The sequence below is a fragment of the Ochotona princeps genome, chromosome 25 (assembly GCF_030435755.1).
Source record: "Ochotona princeps isolate mOchPri1 chromosome 25, mOchPri1.hap1, whole genome shotgun sequence".
In the NCBI taxonomy this organism is placed as follows: Eukaryota; Metazoa; Chordata; class Mammalia; order Lagomorpha; family Ochotonidae; genus Ochotona; species Ochotona princeps.
Window position 1 is genome coordinate 5,928,577 of NC_080856.1, and position 24,607 is coordinate 5,953,183.

Here is a 24,607-nt window from a genome sequence, read left to right on the forward strand (position 1 = left end):
GAAGGATTAGAGTCTAGGATAGTCTGTATTTTCTGCCTCACTTTTCAGTTTCAGAAGTCTCGATGAACTCAAATAAGCTTTTGGGAAAACAAACAAAAACATAAAATAAACAGCTGATATTTATCAAGCCTGTCTTTTCAATGGGAATGTATAACTTGAATTAATTCAATCAGAATTTAGACTTAGTTATTTGAACATCATTTTTTGTTCTGATCTTTGCAATTTTCTGTGTAATCTAGAGCCATTTCCTCCTACCCGGCGTCCATAGGTAAACACCAATCAGATACAAACACTTCCCTGGACATCGTCAAATTATGGTGACTCAGGACCTCTTATAGACAAAAAAAAAAAAAGTAGCTAATAGTTATGCCTCACACTTCAATTTTATAATAACCAATTTGGAATCTTTGTTTTTGAACAATAATTATTTGAGGTCAACAGTTTAGAAGCCTTTTTGAATTGGCCTTGACAGATTAAGGGAATCTTCCAAATAGAAAGATTCCGGAATAAGCGGATGTCTTCCTCTTGGGCTTCCTTTGTGCTCTTTTTGTAACAGAAACGTTTTCCAACTAATTTGAAAGTACTGAAATTCTGCCGTTATTACTGCTTTAATCCTTTAACCCCTGTTAAATAAAAATGCTCTTGGGTAGAAACATAAAGTAATTAATGTCAATATGTTCCTCAGAGAACTTCTGTACCAAAGGTTTCCACAAAAATAAAACATGTACGTATAACCCCAAAAATAAAATAAATAAAAACTAAGACTACACCGCACTCCACTTTTTCCTAGAATCACCTCTAGAAACTAATAAGTTGAATATACAGTACTCTACAGTGCAGTGGCTTCTCCTGAGCCGTGAGCCCGAGGGTAGCTCCCAGTTACTTGGGCTCAAGCCTTCAGTGGATTTTCTGACCTGCTGAATTGCAAATTCTTTGTGCATAATGTAGAACAGTCGAGGAACCTGAAAGAGCATGTGCTTTCAGAACTACAGATGATGTTATTCTCAGCACTGGCAGTGAGACTCAGGAAAATTGGCTGATACCAGCCTAAGTTTAGAATTCACCTCACCACCCCAACACACACACTGAATACACATTTAATATTTTTACTAACATTGGATATAAAGCGAACTTCAATGTGTGATGCCACCATGAGATTTTGGAATGTGTGCCTGATCATGAAAAATTAATATTGAGAAAATGTAAGAATTTGTAAAATAAAGATATATTTATAACATTATCTAAGACTTAATTCTCCAGGATGGTTCAAAGTGCATCGCTTGGAGCATAAGACCGACTGGTAAAACATAACGAGCATGTTCCCATCATTCTTTGTTTCCTCCTTAACAAAGCCTTAATGTTGCTCAGAGAAGCAGTAATCTCGACTGTTAGATATAAGAAGACAGCATGTCTTTTAAAAACTTAAATGTACATTGCATTCCTAGGCATTTACAGAAGAGAAATGAAAATATGTGTCCACAAAAAGCTTGCCTATCAACATTCATAACAATTGTACTCATACTAGTCAAAACTGGAGGCATTCCAAATATCCATCAAATAGTAGGGTGACTGCTATTGGACAGATCGCAGCTTATCCTTAATATAGAAAGCTAAATGGAAATTCCAAAGCAAGAGCAACACATTGCTGATAAATGCGGCAATATGAATTCATATCAAAAGCGTAATGTTGAATTAAGGAAGTCATACACAACAGACTACGCAGTCTAGCTGCCACATAACACATCCACTGTTAATTTTAATAAATTGATAAGTGAGTTGGAGGAAAGGAGTAGTCCTCAAAAGACTGCTGTCATTTTAAAGATGATGATTTCAGAAGACTAGAGATAGACAGACTTTATTGGTTTCAGGACTCCTAAACGTAGAGCCTAAGCTAAGCATTTCCCCCCATAGTTCGCGAAACAGCAACAAAACACTCCTCTAAAAATTCAGGCACAGGACTCTGCGCAGTAGCCTAGTGGCAGGGGTTCTCGCCTTGCACGCACCTGGATTCATATGGGTGCCACTTCTAATCCTGGCAGCCCCGCTTCCCATCCAGCTCCCTACTTGTGGCCTGGGAAAGCAGTTTAGGACAGCCCAAAGCCTTGGGACACTGTACCCATGTGGGAGTTCCTGGAAGAAGCTCCTGGCTCCTGGCTTTGGATCGGTGCAGCTCCAGCTGTTGCGCTCACTTGGGGAGTGAACCATCGAACAGAAGATCTTCCTCTCTGTGTCTCCTCTCTCTGTATATCTGGCTTTTCAATAAAATAAACAAAATCTTTTTTTAAAATAAGAAAAGAAAAGTGATACAAGGAGAAAGACAGCAAACACTCATGTGGCTCTGGAACAGGACTGTGCCTTGTGCATGGGTAGCTGTGCAGTGTCAGAAGTATACAAACAGATATGCCCCAGGGCATGAAACTGTCTATGATGCATTTATTATTATAATATAACAACTAGCATAAGGGATCCATTACATCTAGAGGACAATGAGTTGCATTTCATGAATGTGCCATTAGAGCTATGGCAATTATAGCACAGCAAAAGACCATCTCGAACGCTGAGGAAGGGGAGAGCTACTCTATATCTACACAGAGAGAAGTCATCCTTCTACAAGGAGAGGTGAGAATAACCTTCAAGAATGAAGATAAAATAAACACATTAAAAAAAACTGAGTGTTTCTTGAACTGACCTGCCGATAGAAATAAATAGATTAATTTCTTCAGACTAACAGGAAGTGACTACTATGAAGAAAAATCATGTTTTGGACAATAAACAAAGAAGCTTCACACATGGTAAATAAGTGAGTATCAATATAAAGTACTATTTTTCCTAATTTATTTTTTTAAAAAGGTAAGCCCAGTATGATGGCTAAGTTGCTAAATCCTTGCCTTACACATGCCAGGATCCCATGTGGGTACCAGTTCACGTCCCAGTTGTTCCTTGTGGCCTGGGAAAGCACTTGGGGATTGAATCAATGGATGGAAGATTTTTAAAATATGTATGAATTGTAATTTCTTGGTATATTGTCAATTTTCTCTTCAAAATCATTACAAACCACCAGAAATACAATTTTTTCCTTTTCAGATTTACTTGATTTATATTTATTTTTAAGGTTTATTTGATTTATTTATTTATTTTTGAAAGCCAGGTTTACAGAGAGAAGGAGAAACAAAGAGAAATACCTTCCATCTGCTGGTTCACTCCCTAAGTGCTCCCAACAGCAGGAACTGAACCAAACTTAAGCCAGGAGCCAGGCACTTCTTCCAGGTCTCCCACACAGGTTCAGGGATCCAGGGTTTGGGTCATCCTCAGCTGCTTTTCCAGGCCACAAACAGGCAGCTGGATGGGAATTGCAATAGCTGGGGTATGACCTGGGGCCCATATGGGATGGTGGAGCATGCAAGATGAGGACTTTAGCCACTAGGCTATCACCCAGGTCCTACATGTAATTTTTATAGTAGCTTTATACATTAGGGTCCTTTAGGGTCCTTAATTTTTCCTATGACTTCACAGTTGCAAAAAAGAAGATCCAGTATTCAGGTATGGTATTGTGGAACAATATTAACTAGGCTTTGAGAAACTTCTTCAATTAGGCTGCGATCCTAGCATCCGTCAGATGTGCAGCCCCTGGATCCTTATCATATGGTTCTTTGTATGTTTCAGGATAAACAGAGATGACTGAGAAATGAAGTCTAGTCCAAATGAAATTGCACTGATGATCAAAATGAACAGTTTCAAACTAGCACACCTTGCAAGCCATTAGGCAAAAATACAGGCAAGGAAGGATAAAGTACAAACATAACAGCAAGATGAATAAACATCATAATTTTTGTCTATTCTAAAACCTGAAATAAGCTACTTTCTACCGGCTCCCTTTCGACACCATAAAGCTGAAAGAAATGCTACATCTCCTCTGAAAATGAGAAGAGAAAGGTTATGTAACCCATCAACCCTGCACAGAGATATTTTTAGACTTCTTTCATGATCTTCAGTCGCCCAGAGTAAAACCTCACCAGCACAAAGATTTCTTGGATCACTTCATTCGAAACCTTCAATCTCCTAAAATCAAAACTAATACTTTCATTCTGGTGTCATAATAAACGTTGGCGCTTTCCAGTCCCCAAATCTTTCAACAGCTCTTAGACATTTATTAAAATACCCATTCTAGGGCGTTGCACAGTAGCCCAGTGGCTAAATCCTTGCCTTGCACGTGCCAGGATCTCATATGGGCGCCAGTTCTAATCCCAGCTGCTCTGCTTCCTATCCAGCTCCCTGCTTGCGGTCTGGGAAAGCAGTCAAGTACAGCCCAAAGCCTTAAGACTCTGCACCCATGGGGGAGACCTGGAAGAAACTACTGACTTCTGGCTGCAGATCAGCTCAGCTCTGGCTGTTGCAGCCACTCTAGGAGTGAACCAGTGGATGGAAGATCTTATTGTTTCTCTTCTCTGTATATCTGACTTTCCAACAACAACAAATTTTTTAAGTAATAATGGCAATTCTAAATCACTCCTCGATTCCTTGAGATACTGGATGCATAGTGATCTATTGGCCAATTGATCGTTTGGATCTCCAAGTCAATATCTTAGGATTGAAAAGCTTTCCTTGTTTCTGGTGGTGTGGCCTCCTCAAAGGTAAGGCTGTAAGATCATCTGACCTGGAGTGGTCTGTGAAAAACAATCTCCGGTAGGTAGGTAGGTTGAGATTCCTTGCACAGTGTTTCTCTTGCCTAGGATCCTGCACTCAGTCACAGCGGGAGCACAGCTTTCATTGCCACACGCAGGACAGGAGAAATACTATCCTGCCCTTTCCAACTTCTAGAGGTTGCCTCTGCTGCTTGAACTATGACCCCCTCCCAAAGTCCATAGGGGTCAGTATATGTCTACTAAGACTTCTGTTTATGCTGCTACATCCTCTCAAGCTGGCCTGTCCTGTGTCATGTCTTTGTTCTTAAGGGGGTCACTTGTGACCACATCGAAGCCCAGATAGCCTGAGATAATTCTCCATATCCAAATCCTTAATATAGTTACAACTGCTAAATTCTTTTTATCATGCAACGCAGCATATCAATAGGTTCCAGAGCTTAGGACAAGGACATCCTTGAAGGACCTTTTTTTTTTCTTGCTGCTACCTCAAGCATTTTGTTCACATTAATATTATATAATTGGAGAGTTTCTTAAAATTGCATTTATATTTTCAATTTTCACAATAACACCAGTAATGTTTTAGATTTTCTGAGTCCTGAGAGAAGATACACTTTCCAGATGACTGAATAATACAGTTTCAGCAACTGAACGTAAGGACTAGAGACCATTATTTTAAAGTTTCCATTGTGCAGTCTATCTACACTCAGATATTTGTGTCTCAGTTACTAGTTCCATCGCTGCAGTATTATCACTTTGTTGTTCCACACAAGAAAATGGATTATAAATCATATCACCCATCATCTTATTGCTTGTTGCAAGATCCAAGATGTGCTAAGAGCAAGTATTTGGAGTTCAAAATGACGTATTCTCTGTTTTTAATCACTTAGAGTTCTCTCACCTTACAACAAAATTTCAGGAATTGCAGTGCTCTCCAATGAGTTGTTATGAATCCAGAGTTTTACCACAATGAATAAAAACCTGTCTCCTTGATCATCTGTAGATTTCACTGTGTACACTGCAAAACTGTTATTTGCTCATGTGAGAATCAATAAAAGGCAGCGCGATACTGTTAAGTTCCCATTCTGCTGTAGCTGTGCACGGGTCACTAAATACCTCAACTCATCATGTTGGACACAGGATCCAGACCTTATTTATCTAAATCAATGTGTAATTTAGGTAGTTCAGCTGTGAATGCTTGCCATGGATGCTTTATAATATAATCAAAGTATTGCATTATTTAACAAATTGCTAGAAGTCTACTCAAACTGGAAGCAATTGTTTATTTGTTTACTGCCAACTTCATGGTAGGTTTGTTTATGCTATGAATTCACAGCTATGGATGATCTGGGGGGGGGCACCGCAAGCACGGTCAGAACAATCAGCATACTGCTGCAACAGAACAGCGGGCACTCCTCACCCGGTCAGTGCATCGGCTGCTCGTGGAGACATCAAACACATACAACTGTTTTTATTGTATTCAGGTCTTCCAGCTGAATTATCCAGATTATTTAAAATGAGACAATTGGAGAGAATGAGAAGCCTGTGCAGGAAAACAAAGTGGTAAAAAAAATCATGTGTAATTAATCCTTTTGCTGCTTGAAATGACGGTAGAAGATGATGGCTATGTCGGCAAACAATAGAATCACCAATGCAAAGACAAGAAAACACAGGAAAGAACATTAAAACAAAGCCAATAGTTGCTTGAAAGAAATGTTTTGCTTTGTCATATTTCTTTTGTAAATCTCACAGGGATTTAAAATTTAAGATCACTTAGAAACATTCCCGTCATGAATCCAAGTTTGGCTTGAATATATTCCATTACAGATTTTGTCAAACTGATGATTAAATCTGACGTAGGTAGATTATTTATTTATCAAGTTTTGGAAAGATCATTTGATGAGGAAAAACCAAGAAGCATTTGGTTCTTAAACTGGTAACAACTATTCAAATGTTTAATCTTTTCCCAGGAAGTTGTATGTTTTATAATTTACCTAAACTTTCATTTTAGTTGTCCATATGCTTTGGAAACTGTTGTTGTGAAACTGAATACATAAAAAGTTGCAAATGACAGAGAAGACAAATACGATTTCTTGTTTTGCAGCATTTTGATGTCATTGCCTTATATGTCTTGGGTGTCTCTTCTTGGCCTCCTTTACGTTACGATATATTCCAGAAGTCAGTTTATTGCCAGCACTCACTTTGGAGCTCTGTGTCAGAGAACAGCGGTGAAGGCAAATGTTAGGATGATCTCCCACCTGGTGAGCACTTGGATGCCGTTTTCACTTGTGTCTACAGTGCCTCCTTTGCAACAAATAAGGCTGGATTTAACAGTGTGAGGAATTCAGTTTCACACATTGCTAAGTGTGAAAAGTGTTCCATAAATGAACTGCATCCTTAGCTTATGTTTCCTGAATGAAAGAGGCAATGATTGATGATGAAACGAACCAACAATTTGAAAATAAGGGTGTAAAAAGCAGAGTTTTGCATCCTGGCTGTGTTTCTTACCATGTGTAACTGCCTGGGGATAATACAGAAATTGCCTTGGCTTCACAGTATAAATTTTAAATCAATCTCTCTCAGTTAATCAAAAGGAAAGAGGTTTGTCTGGCTTCTGCCACAGCCCTTATGTTAGTTATTAACTTTGCTCGCAGAATGTATGATTTATTTATTTTTTAATAAGCAACTTGCACAGCATATGCTGATGGATCAAACATGTCTAGGTTTCAGGAGAGTTTCAACTTATATGTTATACAAGGTTATAAAGTGCGTTAGAAAAATGTCACATCACTTTTAATTGCATTGCTGTTTGATAAAACAATTAGCCAGATTTAGAAAATATAAAAAAATAGTCCATGATATTATCTACCTTTGTGCAAAATCTATATTAAACAGAAACCAAAGGATGTCTAATTTTTAAAATACGTGTATAATGTAAATTACTTCTGTTCTATGCACCTAGCTACGCTTTGCTTCCTGGCCAGGTAGTGACTTCCTGGTCTCTGGCAAATTTCCTTGACACACTGAGTTACAGTGTTCTTACATAGGTCTGCTTCGATGGGGCTCAATCAGGAATCCTAGATCTTCCTCAAGAAAAAACGTAAACTCTATCTTTGTTCCATCTTTCTCTGAAATGCCATCTTTATCTACCTGGAGTCACTGATACCAACCAATTATAATTTCTCTTATTTAATATGGAAATAACTTATGTATTTAGGAAGGACAGAGTTCCCACCTCTGGTTCATTTGTCAAATGGCCCCAACAGCAGGATTTGGCCTGGTCAATGCAGGAAAATCCAGGTCTCCCACACAGGTGGCAGGAACTCATCTACTTGAGCCAACACTAATAGTCCCCTTCCTCCAGATTAGACACAAGACTGAAGAGCCCATTACAGGACACAGCCGACTAGGCGTGTGCCTACGATGGCTACATCCCCTGTGGATGCCAGTCGGAGTCCTGTCTTGTCAGCTTCTGATCCAGCTCCCTGATAATTAACCTGGGAAAATAGCAAAAGATGATCCAAATCCTTGGGCCACTGCACTACACATGGAGGGCTCAGAAGCCCCTGGTTCCCAGCTTCAGATCGGCCCAGCTCTGGATGTTGCAATGATTTGGAGAGTGAACCTGCTTCATCACTTTCTAGTCACCCCTTCCTGAGTTTTGAATCAAGTCCCCTAGTTCTCATTCTTACCACTTCACTAAGAGTTACAATCCATTTGTCTTTCCAGGTTTTCACAAGCACCCACATCATTTGGGTCATTCTTGTCCTATCTACACAGGTTGAAATTTATGATCAACATTTAAAATTCCTCCTTTGCCAATTCCATCACCTTGCCCACTAATGTCTTCTTAATAGCCCTTTGCCATTCTTTCGTCATGGCTGTAGCAATGTATGTGGCTGTGCCAAATGCTAGTTTTGTAGATACACAAGTCAGTTTGGAACAGTCAGTAATGCTGCCTGAACACACAGATGTTTCGCTCTGACTATCCTAGATGAGCTTTTCATTCATCCTCTCCTGTTTTTAATCTCAAGCCTGTTTTTAACGTTCTTTCAGAGGGAAATATTGATTCTTATTAAACTTAGCAAAGAGGAGGAATTTTCATAAACTTTCATCACGTTATTGCCTATCGTTGACAACTGCCTTCGCTTCCGTAGCTATGAATAAACTTTAATCTTGCAAAGATGACTTTCCCAGTGGAGAGCCGCATTCCATCATTTGTTACCTTGCTGCATCCACCAGCCTTTCTCCTGAATCCTTTGGTTTCAACCTTGTACCATACCATCCTCTCTACTACCTGACAATTCAATATTCTTTCACATAAACACCTATTTATCTATCCTTTACCCACAAACTATTTCTGTCTTTCACCTTATAGTTAATTCATATATTTTATCATGTTGTTATAGTTTGTATCTCTCCTAACGATACACCATGAAGTCCTTCTCCTACAAACATGGTAGAAGTAATCTACTCACTCCGGAATCAGACGTGAACCTATATTGCTGAATCAAGGAGTCTTGTTTTTTTTTTTCCTAACTCTTATTCACAAAAATGCAAGAAACATTGGATACAATGTGAAATACTTCCTTCCTAAAACTCTTTCTCTCTTTTCATTTCAGAAGCAGTGCAACCTACAGGCTTTCCTTCCCTCCCACCTCACTTGCCTCATGCTCATTATTCTTGTATTATTTTATTTTTTACTTGTCATTTTCTGAGAGGCAAAGAGACATAGAAAGAGAGAATTTTCTTTCCTTGGTGGTGCACTTTCGAAACGCCCACACAATCCTAGAGTGACCAGATTCTAAGCAGGACCTAGGAACTCAACCTTTATTCCCATGTGGGGTATAGGAATTCAAGTACCTGTGGCCTCCCAGTGGGAAGTGCACAGAGGCCTCAATATAGAATACGGAAGAACTAAGCAGCCTCTTCACCACCATACCAAAACCTGCCATCACGGTGACTTGGGTTTTCTTATCCCAATATTGGAGTGCCTCGGTTTTGTAGGTTCTAATGTTCCCTTCATTTAAAATATATGTTCATTCCATTTAGTCTCAAAACTCGTTTGTATATTGATAACTCCCAAATTGATGCTCTCTCTCTTTTTTATTTAACCACCAACTTTAGAGTAATGTAATATAATGATATGTTGATTTCTAATTGGCTTCTCAACCATCCACAAAATTTCAGCCTTTAGAGTTTCTCTAAATCTCCCTCTTATGAAGCCTTCATTATATCTCTAAGCAATGGTTTTGTTTCAAAACAAAAATTTGCCTCAAAATTGATTTCATTTTCCCTCATATTCCATATACAACTTGTTTTTAAATCATCCTAACAGTATTTTCAAAAATATCAAAAATCTAAGTATTTTTACAACTTCCATTACCATGACATGCCTAGACCATCCCCTTTTATCACACAAGTCATTGAAGCAACTTCCTAACAACTGTATTATTGATTTCTTGCATTTTCTAAAAGCCAGCTTCTTTTGTAAATTTATGATATATTATTTGTATTTACTAATTAAAATCTTCTAATATTTCCTGATATTCCTCACAGTAAGCGCTCCTACCCAGCCCTCTACTGTATAACACTATTCTGAGTCAAACTCTCAGTAAACTAACAGAACAAAATAACCAAAACTCAGTAAGGATACCGAAGATCTGAACAACACTATGTATCAACTTGGCCTAGTTGATCTATACACATAAAACACACCAGTCAGCAATAGTGGAAAATTTCATTCTTTCCAAGTTGACTTTGAATAGTCACCAAGATGGACATAGTCTCAACAATAAAATAGAACTTAGGATTCTAGGAGAATTGGAACAACAAGAGTTTATTCTCAGGTCACAGTGGATTTGATCTGAAAATCAGTAACGGAAAATCCCCAACTTTTTTTTGAAACTGGTAACATTTCTAACAACCGTAAGAGAAAGGTCCAATGAAAAGTCAGAAATACTTCAAGTTGCAGTGAAAAGCAGCATGTCAAACTTAGGAATGCACTCTGGATAAAGAGTCTAAAAGGAAATACAAAGAAATAAATGTTGTTATGAGAAAAGAAAAAAAATCCTCAAATTGTTTTTTTTAAGCATCCCCATTAAGAAATTTTAAAAAGGGACAATTTAAATTTAAGCAAATCAAAAGAAGGGGCGTGGTCAAGAAGAGAATTCGATGAAAGGGGGAAAAAGTAAGTATAAGAAATTAGTGAAAACAAAAGGTGTCTGTCTGGAAGTTGTTAATAAAATCACATAATTCCCACAAAAATTAATAGGAAAAAATACGTATGTGCGTAAAAGGAGTGAGAGGGTATCATTACAGACCCTAAAGATATAAATAGAACAGAGTAAAACATTTTTCCAGTCATGAATTCAGCTTGGATTAAATGGTTCAATATTTAGAAAGACACTAACTGGTCAAAGTGATTTATTAAGAAGCAATTGTTCATAACCATTCTGCATGACTAAAACAAGCTTAAGATTTAGTTTAAAAAAAGTCCCTAGTAAATACAATTAGTCCCACTTGGCTAAGTACCCCAGCATAGCGAAGATAAAGACTAAAGGGATAGAATCAGAATCCCAGAAGTAGAGCCACAACAAATTAACCACAGCAAATTAACCTTTAATAGTACTACAAAATAGTGCAATTCAAGGGAGAAATTATGGACATGATTAAAGAAATTTTAAAGATGTGGATATGAATAAGGAAGATACCTAAATGCTATTTTTAAAAAGATATCCAAATGACTTAGCAGCATATGAAAACTGATTCTGCAACATTATTAATCAGTTTTAATAAACTGTATTCACACTGAGAGAGAGAGCTTCATTCACATTAGATTAGCTCAAATATAAAATAATCAACAACGCAAAACTTTGCTAAGAAGGCAAAGCAACTGGAACTCTTGGACATTGCCAGAAGGAATAAAAAGTTATTTGGCTTCTTCTCACAAAGTTAATTATACATCTGCCTAAATGTCAGCAGTTACAGTGCTAATTACCCAAGAGCAATGAAAATACATGTGGAAAAAAATATGCAAGTGTAGTTATGCCTGCCGATTATTAGAAATGTGGATATATTTTTGGAACAGTATTACAAAGGTTAAGAATAAAATGACCTTGAATAATAAAAATGAATAAAGTATCCACTTATGCAACAAATTCAACAGTCAGAAAAACACTGATATGATTGAATTTAGTGATAGGATATACAAATAGAAGACATATAAAATATGTATACTGTTCTATTTATATGGCATTCGAAACCTAGGAAATCTAAATTATGACCATTTGAACATTGAATGCACAGGCTAAGATGAAGGAAGAATTGCAGACCAATGGAACTGTATCATAATTGATTAGTGAGTTCATGATTATGTGTGTGTGTGTATAGAACTCCCTGAATTGTAAATTTCACAGGGATTACATTTTACATCAACTGAAAGGAAAAAGTTCACTAGAACCTGTTGCAGATTTTTGGAACATCTCAGAAACCTCCCTCAATCCTCTGCTTCCAGTGCTCAGCTGACTGGTGGTGAGTTCCATTTTCCATTGTCTGCCAGCTCATCGGACTGCGGGGCCTCCCTCCAGACAGTACCAGCTTCCTTTCACTTCTGACTCCTATGCATCATGCAATTTCCCTGACTGGAAGCTGAAAGGACACACGGAAAGGAATGAAGTTAACTGAGAGAAGTGATAGTGATCTCACATTCCTAATGGGATATCCAGCCTCAGGAGCATCCTGCAAATGAAAGAAAACTCACTGAAAACATCTGTCTGAAAACATGTATGGAAAAAATAATAATAACATAGCTGAAACTGGGAATCAGCTCCTTTCAATGCTTTTGATTTCTTTTATTATGTGTCGTCTAGTAAGACTATAATCAATTTTATTTTCAGCTTTCACAGCTAACAAAATAAACTCGCTTCTTTTTGAAGCTCCGCTGAAATGATATTAAACACATTGGTTAAAAAGTATTTACTCCAGACTTTGGAGGTACAAAGTAGTATGTATCAACGCAGCCTTACATAGTGGACGGGTCAGCAATAACTAAGAAAGCTGATGCAATGGAAACCATAATATCTCTGAGCCCTGAATGCAAAACTGCAAAAGATTTCTTGATGCAATCAGTATTTAAAACTGAACGAGATGGAGGAGACCACAGCAGGAAATTCACTCTCTAACCTTCCACTGCCTTGCAGGTCAAACAAAAACTCTGAACAATCTCCCCTGACTGTAGGTCATAACATTGTCATTCCCACCCACTACCTACAGGTCAAGATGATAAAACAGATCTCGTAAATTCCCCTCCCTCCCAACGGATGACTACTACAAAATCTCACTTTGCCCTTCATTGTAAGCATGCATGGCTGCTCATAAAAACGCACAGTGTTTCCTAAACCTTCCAATCTTCTCCAGTTCTGATGGCACTCAGATCCTGGCTAACTTATGTTAAATAAATGTGCATGCTTTTATCTTGTTAAGCCATCTTTTGTTACAGGAATACTAGTTAGAAACCTTGCCATGGGATAAAAAGATGCCAGATCTTCTCCTGTGGAGAAAAAAAAAAAAGCTCAGAATTCTATGAAGCTGAGGAAGTAGAAACCCTCTGAATCAAGCTAAGAGAAAAAAAAAGGAAGTCCATTGTGAAAAGCTGCAGAGGAAGGCTACCAGGGTTCCCACGCTCCTACCTCTTGACACAGAAAGGACGCTTGTTAGCTATAGAAATTGAATCAGAAGTGTTCTGCACTAAGAAATGGGAGCTCTATATGGAGATGAAATGCTGCAGCACGTCAGCATGGCCTAGGGAATGCAAGATTGACAACTGGTGAGATTTTGTAACAAATCCGGAAGCTCAGAATTTGCTTTGCACTCATGGAATCAGAATCTGCATTTTTACCAATGGTTATGTGCAGAGTTAATTGCAGAAGCAGTGATTTATGGTATTGAGCAACAAGCATTCTGCTATCTGGGTTGTATTCTCCCGGCTAGCCCCAGAACAAAGAGCTACAATAGCAAACAGTTGAGGGAAATCTCCGTGGTAGACACCTAGCTGCCGAGGCCATCGCCCCCTCTTCCGGAGCACAGGGCTCTTACAGGACATCGGTTGCGTAGCTCAAGAATACATTTCCTGGCCTATTTTCCTCTGTGCAACCTAGAACGACTCGGCTCACTCTACTTCGAGCAGAAATCTTGAGAACCAGCTCAAAAGCAAGGACTTTAAAAGTAACTTCCACATTTTCTCTGGGTTTTGTTTTCTCTTTTGCCATTTGAGTATCACAAGATGAGGTGCCAGTCGCGTTGAGCAGACGGTTAGACACGAGCAATCTGGAGGAACCCCCAAGAACCCCTCCACGTGAGACACCAAGGATCCAGTTAGACACGAGCAATCTGGAGGAACCCCCAAGAACCCCTCCACGGGAGACACCAAGGATCCAGTTAGACACGAGCAATCTGGAGGAATCCCCAAGAACCTCTCCACGGGAGACACCAAGGATCCAGTTAGACACGAGCAATCTGGAGGAATCCCCAAGAACCTCTCCACGGGAGACACCAAGGATCCAGCAGAGAGCAAATCTCTTTCTGTCGCTCTCCCTTTCTCTTTCTGTCTGCAGGTTGAACGAATGAATTAAGTAATGAATCATATATCATAAACATGAATCATATATATATTTCATGAATCATATGAATTTCATATATGTATATGAAATGAGGCATGAAGAAGAGGAATTATCAATACCCTCAAGAGAAGCAAAGAATTATGGAAGAAGCAAAAGCTAATCTGAACACATTACAGGATTTGTGCAAAAAAAAAAATTATGAAGCCACATAATTTAAGCAGTGGACAACGAGTTAATAATAATTGTAATGTAACCATACTGAGAGAAAGAAAAGAAAGAGCATAATGTGAGAAAGGATAGAATTGCTATTTTCTAACAAAATATTTTAATACATTTCTAAAATATAAGTCTTTTACATATGCATGCAGGAATAAACACCAGATAACGTAATGGACAAGTTAGATATGCCAGCCTCTGCCAAGAAGAGATGGCACAGAGTAAAACCAGTGTTGTGTAGACTATTTTGACTATAATTTATACTCATGTGCAGCTGATACATTAAAAAACATAAAATGGAAAACATGAGTGATATTTTATTTTTCACTTTATTTAGCTCCATTAGCACTACATGGTATTTGAATTATTTAATTCTAAATTCCTCTGTTGTTTGGCTATCCCATTTTTACCCATCACGAAAATGTCTCTGTTGTTTTTTTTTTCGGTTTTGAATGTGAGAATCCATGTTTAATTAGAGTTGAATTTCTGTGCACATAATCACATGCAGATCGACATGGACATGATCATTCTTTACTCCTGCGAAAGCACTGTGCTATCCTTGCATTTCATAAATGAGCAATGCATTTGGTTATCTAAGTCACTAAACATTTTAAATAATGGAATTGCTTCTGTTACTGCGTAATGGTCATCAGTGGTGGTATGAGAAAGTGAGAAACTAAATAACAGGCTGACAATGTGGGTCAGCAGCTTAAGTCACCCGAGTACACTCCACATCCCTTGTCAGAGCGCCAGTTCAAGTCTTTGCTGCTAGCTTCCCATTCAGCTCCCAGTAAATGCACCTGACAATGCAGCAGAAGATGGGCCCAGGTGTTTGAGCCCTGCCACTCATGTGGGAGACCCATATGGTGTTCTGTGCTTGTGGGTTTGCCTGGCCCAGCTCCACCCATGGTGACCATTTGTCCAGTGAACCAACAGACCAGCAAACGGGAGATCTCTCTCCCTCTCTCCCTTTGTATGTAAGTGTATATGCATTTCTCTCTCTCTCTCTCTCTCTCTCTCTCTCTCTCTCTGTTACTCTCTCTCTGTTACTCTGCCTTTCAAATACAAAAAGTCTTTAAAATGAATTAACTAGGAATAAAAGATTACCACATCAAATCCTAGACACATAAGCTATTTATTTTAAAGCATTACAAAGTTTACCAGTGAGCTTCAGTTCAATGAAGGCATACTAAAACCTCAATGATTTCTGTACCAGAAGTCTCCCTTGAAGTTTTTGCTTCATTCCTTACAAAAACAAACATTGGCCATGTCTAAATCTTCAGGTCAAACCTTCAAGGTGGGAATGGTTAAATCCACAGTGGGGCAGGCTGAGCCAGGAGACCTCAGTCGTAAAATAGTGTAGCTTTGAACTGACAGTGAAATTCTAAAATACAATGCTGACTGCTATAATTGAAAGATTTATTATCAAATACCCAAGACATGTTTTTAAATTCCTGTGATCACTTTACATTTATGACAATTTTTATAACCAAAATTACTAGGAAGATACAAAGTGCTCCTGCCAGCACAGAATACAAATTCTCAGAAGATTTACTGCCACAATGTGTTGATGCATCGTTTCATTACTATAACTCCTGCCAGAGATTATAAAAAGGAACATTATTTCTAAAATTCAGTCTGATCACACAGGCTAGACCAGATAGAGTGGCTGAGAGAGAATGCAAGCTGAGCGGGATCCATGCCATTCTTGTTTTTTTGAAACATGCCATCCTTGTATTTCTGAAGATTTCAGCTTCAGAAGGCTAAGCCCTCCTGTGCAAGAATTGTGTTTTGTCACTTTACATAATGATATAGCTTGCAGTGTGCTTCTGTTTTCCCAGTCATCTGGAGGTTGCAAATTGTTCTTACAATTAGCTGATTTTCTGTCTCTCTGGGACAGTGTTTCTCAAACTGTGAGGCCGATACTCCTGGGGCGATGGCAGTCTTTTCCTGGGGATGGGAAAGTCCAAGAGAAAGGTAGTGTATTTTTTTTGCTCATTAATTATTCCACTAATGACTAAGAAAGCAGAAGCACTTAATTAGAAATTTAGGGAGGGAGTAACTTTTTAAAGAGAAATATAACATTTCTACATTGTGTCACAAAAGATATTTGTGTGTTTCCTCGACACTCTTACATTTAAGAGTATATGATGCAATTTTTTTTGATCAACAGGTTAATAATTATCTTTCTATTTCAAAATAGTAAGCAAAGTAAATATTTAAAAATATTTCAAAATAATGAGTTTTACTTACTATCTAAAAGCACCTTATGAACGCTGAGTGGGAATGTTGACAATTTTATCATTTAAAAATTGTATTTGTTTTTCTTTGACAGACTTGTAGATGTCAACGTCGCAGGTGAAACATTAGCTTGCTACACCACTGCACTGGCCTCAATTGTATTATTTCTAAGTAATAATGATATTCCAGTTTCTCTTTAACATGATGACTCATTCATTGCTAATCATTTTGTGATACACCCACTCACAGCTATTGTACTTGTCAGTAATTTTAGAATAATATATCAGAAATGTTATTTCCCTTCTCCATTGAGACAGAGTGCACAATTAGAATTAATGGTGCCATGGAAATGGATTTCCTCCAAGGCCACATTCTGTATACATGACAAACTTTTACAGCTCAATCTAGTTCCCAGAATAAACATGATAGAGTATTTTTACAAGTTTTGTAAAAACTTTCCAAGGAATAATCTATATATTATGAATGATTAGTCAAAAGTCTAGCTATTTTATTCTTCATGACACAGCACCCTTCCAACTGAATTATCATGATAGCACATCACCTCTAGTCTATATCTTTTGGAATATATTTTTCATTTCTTCATACAAAATGATCTTTTTTCACTCTATCTACTGTCTAATAATAATCAACAGAGAAGTACAGAAATAACAGACCCATTACTGACTTTTCATCTATTTCCTACTACCAATTTCATATCATCGTATGTTCTGAAAATAGCATATGATGGTTATACATTGATTATACAGTGATTATACATTGCATTTTTATGGCATGTTTTTTCTGCTTAACATTGTTTTCAATCCAGTCTCCACATGCATCGAATTCAGAGCACATTAATTGTGCCAATTTTTCTAAGCATGCGGAAAGGACCTTGTGACAACCAGACTCCCTTGGTGTTGAAGCTCATCAGCCGCTGTCACTCTGTTTGCATTGTTCTGGACTGTACTCGTTTCATCTTGTGATGGAAGCCTGGACTTGTTCCTGGGCAGGAGTCTGGCTCGGCGAGCCAGAGGCTGCCTGATGGCTTGCATGTGTTACCAGGGTGCCAGTTTCAACTCCTGGCTCTTTCAATCTACTTTCCTTCTGAATTTGATCCCAAAGAGGATAAGTGAAGAATACATTGATTCTGTTCCTAACACCCACATGGGATATCCATCTCGGTTTTTAGGTGCCTGCCTTTGGCTTGGCCAAACCTGGTTCTTAAACATATTCAGGAGTAAAACAGTGATTGGCACAATTTTCTCTCTCTCTGCCTTAAAAATAAATTTAATTAATTATTAATTACTTAATTAGTTAATTAAAGCAAGGAAGTTTTTACTTCTATTTAACTCTATTTTGATATCCTTTTACCCAACTTCCCTCTCCAAACCACTCTCCCTAGCATTTTGTAATTACCGAAATAAGTTCAAGTAGAGAACGTTTTACATTTCTATATATAAAAGAACATAAAATATCTGTCTTTTTGTGTCTAATTTGTTTAACACAATGAACTCAATTTCTGTGCAATGTGCTGCAAATGTCAATATTCAATTCTTAACTGGCTGGAAAGTATTCCACAAGAAAGGGATGCCTATCATGTCTTCTTTACCCATTTATCCATGGCTGGATATTTAGGATGTCCCATGTTTGTACTATTGTGAACAACGAACAAATAAGTGCAGGTGTCTCTTTCACATTCTGATTTCATTGCCTTTGGATTGGGTTCTCTGTGTACTCAGTGATTTGGGACTGCTCCGTATACTCTGGATAAAAACACATTATCAGATATATGACTTAACTAATATTTTTATCCACCTATGAGTTGGATTTTTTTGTTGTTGTTGTTTTCTTTTTCGTTGGTATCCATTTAAATATCAATTTTGAATTTTAAAGGAGCCCAATATCTCTAATTATTATTTTGCTGTTTAGGCTTTAGTGACATATTTCAGAAAAAATTGCCCAATTTAAGGTCAGAAAGATTTACTTCTGTATTTTCTTGTAGGAGTTCTATCTTCCTTTTTTTAATTTTAGGTCTCTGATACATTTTGAGTTAACGTTTTATATTGTAAGGTGGAGCTCCAGCTACATGTTATGCATGTAAATATCAATGGTTTAAACATAAATCCTGGAGATATATTGCTCCTGAATGAGAAGCATTCTCTTTTTATGTATCCAAGCTAGCCACTTAGTTGGTTCACTCCCCAAATGGTCATGATGGTTAGGACTAAGTCAGGTCATAGTCAGGATCCGGCAGCTTCCCAAGCTCCATTTCTTTTCCAGATGCAACAGCAAGGATCGAGATCAGAGATGGCGCGGCCAGGAACTGCGCCAGTGCCGGTATGGGATGCAGGCACTACGCACAGCAGTTACCTCCTCTGCACAAACACCCTACTCTTTGTTTTTGACCCAGTTTTCTTTTCCTACATCAATAAATCTTGTATCTGTTATCAAGCATAGTCATAATAACACAAACCTTGCTGATAATATTCCTGAAAAGTAATTAACGCAACTTGCTTTTTCAACTAACAAATTTACCCTGGGTTTTTCCTAGTAACACTATAGTTATTCTCTATTTAAAACCAATTTCCTTATATTTTGTTCAACATGACATTGCTGCAGCAATTTACCTTTTCTCAAATCCCAAAGTTAGTACTAAAAAAAAGAAAATAGGAAAATGAATATATTGCAATCTGTTTTCTTAGGTTTTTTTACTGGATCAATCACTACCTGATTGCTATTAAATTAGATAAGGTTGCTTTTAGACACTTGCAACAAGGACTTGAAGTGTATTCAAAATTGGCATGATATACAGAAACATGTAATCAGAATAAAGAAGATTGATAATTTGATAATAGAAGTAAATAGCATATATTCCTGAATTAGTATTTATTTTCAGAGAAGGATATTTAGAGTAGAAAGGTAACACTTTCTATTTAATTTCCTTTTGTTCAACTCTAATCCTATAACATGTGTGAATCTAAAACAGTTTTTGCTTTCCCATGTAACTTTTGTATTTCAGCTCAATTTTTTATAAGTAAATTAGACATTACAATTTTAGCATCTCTGAATGTATACATTAGAAAAAGGTAATATCTCAAAAAGTGAAAGTATTTTCTTTCACTTGTCTTTTTAGCACATGGCAATAGAGAACAATGCACACTGTAGTCACAGCGTATTTACACTCTCAAACATTGCATTTAATTATACTCCTCTGCTTAAACAAAGAAGAGACAATTGGAGGTAGTTAGAAGCATTTTCTATAATGTATTTCTATTATAAGATGTGCTAAACTTTTAAGTGGTTTTTGAATTACAGTATTATAAATCTATTAATTCCCCCTCAGGGGAGAGAAGTTCTGAGAATTGTTTTAATAGTAAAACTTGCATTTTTATCAGGATGATATCATAGCTAATGGGAAAACCCTGGGATTGCTTTTTAATATATGTTTATATTTGGAAGTATACAGATTAACTCGAAACGATAGACTCAATCCAGTTCATCCCTTTCCTAGTATTAAGATGGCAAGAAGCAAAGTTCATGATAAATGAACTTGGTGGCAGATCAGTGTGTTAAGGCACCAACTGTTTCAGCCAAGACTGCACGGGTGAGTGTCTGCTTGGCAGTTAGCTTTAGCCTGCTCCTCCCTGCAGTTGTGCTGGTCTGCATCACGGACTGCAGATAAATGAGAGAGTATCCCCTCTTAAAAATCCTCAACAGAAAATGACCTTAAGACTTCTTAAAAACTTCAAAGAAAGTTAATATTTCAGAATGATAGACAAAAATCAGGATTCTCCCTTTTTCGAGAGACATTAGTGGTCAAACCACATTCCACACTGATAGTGTCACACCCCAGTAATTTGACTGCTCCGTTTTTGGTTCAGATATCAAACTGTGAACATAATCCGTCCTTATTAGGGCTCATTGAAACTCCCCACATAATGCGATACAGTGCGATGGACAGAAACAGGCCCATCATTTCCTAAACCTGTCAGCCCTGAGTTCTTGGCCCCAGCCGTGCCTAACAGATTTTATCAAATGGATTTCTGGTATCCATGTTCTTTTCTTAGATTCAGTTCTACATGTTTTGCTACCTTGTCTGGAGTTTGAACATGACTTGAAAAATTAAAATGAAAAACGAGTTGAAACTCTCAGTGCAGCATTCATATACTTTGTACTCGCTCCTGCAGAATTTAAGGAAAATATGCTTTGAACTCTTTGATCCAATCAGGGAGCAAATTTAAAAATAAAGTTTCGTTTCATTCTCAGCGTATTTTCTGTGGTTGTCACATGTTGAACATAAGTAGAAGAAAATGTTGAAAAAGAAAAGAGAAATTGCTCATCTGGTCACAAAAACCTCAATAGCAATTTTTCCATGCTTTCTTAAAATGTGATTTCTGGAGATAATAAAATGACAAGGTATTAGACATATTTCAACTGAATTTGATCTATTAGAAAAGTGTGTCTGCCTCATTTTAGCTTTAACACCAGCTGTTTAAATAAGTTATTATGAAATGTATCAATTTGAGTGAGAAGTTTTCTGAGGTAGAACTAACAAAATTGATTTAAAATATATTATTGGGGTTGGCACAGTAGTCTAGCAGCTAAAGTCCTCACCTTGAATACTCCAGGATCCCATATAGACACCAGTTTCTGTCCCAGTGGCCCCACTTCCCATCCAGCTCCCTGCCTGTGACCTAGGAAAGCAGTCAAGGACGGCCCAAACCCTTGGGATCCTGCACCCACATGGGAGAACCAGAGGAGGCTCTGGGCTTGCTGCTTTGGTGTGACTCAGCTCTGGCCATTGTGGTCACTTGGGGAGTGAATCATCAGACAGAAGATCTTCCTCTCTGTCTCTCCTCCTCTCTGTATATCTGACTTTTCAATAAAAATAAATAAACCTTTAAAAAAATTTTGCTGGTGATGGTTTTATGTGTGTACTACTTGTCCAAAGCTCTGGTCAATAGAAAATCATAGAAGTTCATGCCAGAGCTGAATTTGAAAAGATTTGTTGGCAGTAAATACAGATCTACAAATCACGACGGAGAAATTATACGGGTCATTTTACACTCTGAACCAGGGTTTTAATGTGCAAGTATGAACAATACTGTATTTCAAAGTTTGGCTCAAACCTCAATCTCTCTCACTCAAGGTCTTTTTAAATCCCCCCTACTCCTAGTAACCAATGTCTTTGGTTGATGGTTTGAGTGCTACTGTATACTTGGGTGACTGTCAATAAGTCAGATTCTCATCTTCTTCTGTGTCCATCTGCTTCTCATATTACACAGAAGTTCTTTGAAAATAAAAAACTGACATTTATTAGATATGCACATTGCTCATACACTTGCATAAATAACTTTAAGGTCAATTATGCCCTCTGTTTCCTCATCTTCTTAGGCAGCTAAATGGTAGACCAGAATTACTCTACTACTTTCATGAAGACAGTTGACCGGTAACATGTTAGTGGCAGCAAGAAAAACAAAACAAACAGAAAAAAAAAAAAAAGTTTTTAAGATTCATTTACTTATTTTCTTGCAAAGGCAGAATTACAGAGAGAAAAAGAGACAGAGAGGGAGATCTTCCATCCACTGGTTCACTCCCCAAGTAGACACAATGGCTAGAGATAAGCTGATCTGATGCCAGGAGCCAGGAGTTTCTCCTGGGTCTCCCACAAGGGTACAGGGTCCCAAGGCTTTGGGCTGTCCTCCACTGCTTTCCCTGGCCACAAGCAAGGCGGGAGGGAGCTGGAAGGTAAGTGGAGCAGCCAGGATGCAAACCAGCACCCATCTGGGATCCTAGTGTGTTTACTTAGCCACTGAGCCATCACGCAGAGCCTATGGCAGCAAAATTTTGTTCTGTTTTCAACTTCTGATACTCTATTGTTTTTATATTGTTTGCATATCCAAACAATTTCTATGAAAGTCACATGTTTTGCTTATCTCAGGGCATAAAGAACAAAGGGACAATAAAAATTAGAAGAATGTTTTTGTTTTAATATAAAAAGACTTATTTATTTATTTACTTATTTTGAAAAGCAGAATTAGAGAGCAGCAGAGAGATTTCACCCTTTGGTTCACTGCTTAAGTGGTCACACTACCAGTGCTTGGCCAAACTGAAGTCTGGAGCCTGAAACTCCACCTGGGTCTCCCAAATAGGAGTCAGGCATCGAAGTTCTTACATTATCTTCTGCTATTTTTCCAGGAGCATTAGCATGGAGTTGAATCAGAAGTGTAGCTGCATGGCCCAGAACGTGTGCCCATCTGAAATGTTGGTATTGCAGGTGACAATTTGTCATTGTATGACAACACCATCTCAGCTGCTGGTTTACAAAAGGAAAAAGAACAATGGCATAAATACAGAGTAGTATATCACCAAAGAAAACACGTATCACAACTGTTGTTTTCCAAGGTAATATAAAGGACTAAAGATAAGTTTTTATTATTATTATTATTATTGTACTCATTTTCCTAGGATTAAGTATTAATTGGCTGGACTTTCTTTGCCACTAATATGTTACTAGTGCTGGATGTACTTCCATGTCTCTAAATGCATTGTGTTTGAGACAGGCAATTAGACTAGAAGCTGAGAGTTCAATTAAGATGCCCAAGTCCATTCCAGATACTTGGGAGGTGCACCAGTGCATCTCTCTCTCTCTCTCTCTCTCCCTGCTTTCTTTGTCCCCCACCTCTCAAAAATATAAATATTTTAAAGCCTTTTTTAACTTGGTGTATTCACTCAAAGGTGCTAGGAATAAAACGTCTAGCAGATGATGCAGAAACTAGCTTTTTTGCTTTCAAAAGAAAAGCAGCTTCGTTTATATATAGCTAATATATGACAAATTTTACCCATTAAAAGTACAGTTTAGTGCATTTAATTCCTCCAAAGAATTTTGCAACATCAATTAAATTTAGAAAATTTGCATCATACAAAAAGTATATCCATTAGCAATCACTTTCCATAATTCTCATTATGAGTATTTTATATAAATGAAATACCAAAATATATTTTATGTAGACATATTTTATCTAGTATGTTTTTAATTATGTGACAAAATTCTTCAATGCCCTAGTCCTTTTATGACTGAACAGTACTACATTTTGTGGATACCCTACATTTTGTTTATCTGTTTGCTGGGTATTTAGTGCTATTTTCAAACTGGGGCCACTATGGGTGATGTTGTTCTGAAAAGTTGCAAGTTTTGTATGATAACATGTTTTCATTTTTCTTGAGTACACAATTAAGAGTAGAACTGCTATATCATACAATGATTCTAAGTTTAAGATTTTGTGAAATCATCAGGCTATATTCCAAAAAAGTTGAATAATTTTGCATTTCCATCAGCAATGTGAAAGTATTTCCATTTCTCCACATCCTTGCTAAGATAAATAAATTCATTATGATTATAATCATGCTAAGAGGTATAAAGCAGCATTTTATTGTGTTTTCTATGTTTGTTCTTAATGATTAATGGTGTTGACTATCTTTTTATTTGTTTAATTGACTAAATAAATGTTTAGCCCCATTATCATTATAGGAGCTTGCTTACAATTGTGTCTTTCTCTCTGTGTCTCTGTCTCTCCTTCTCTCTATGTTTATAACTTCATCTTATTGGTTTTTTTTTTTTTTAGAAAACTTCTCTATGCTGCAGTATGGTTCATTAAATGCGCATTAAATGATTGGTTGGAGCACCTGCTTAGCTTTATCTTGAGTGTTGGTGCCCACAAGGTATCAGACTAGGGTCCCAGTGCTTCAGTTCCTGCCACCCACACTGAAAACCTACCTACAAGAAGTCTTGATGTAGGCTTGGTATACCCTTGGCTATATTGTGAGTTTTTGGGGGGTGGACCAGCAGATCAGTAGCTATTTCCATCTTTTTTTAAATAAATGAATGGA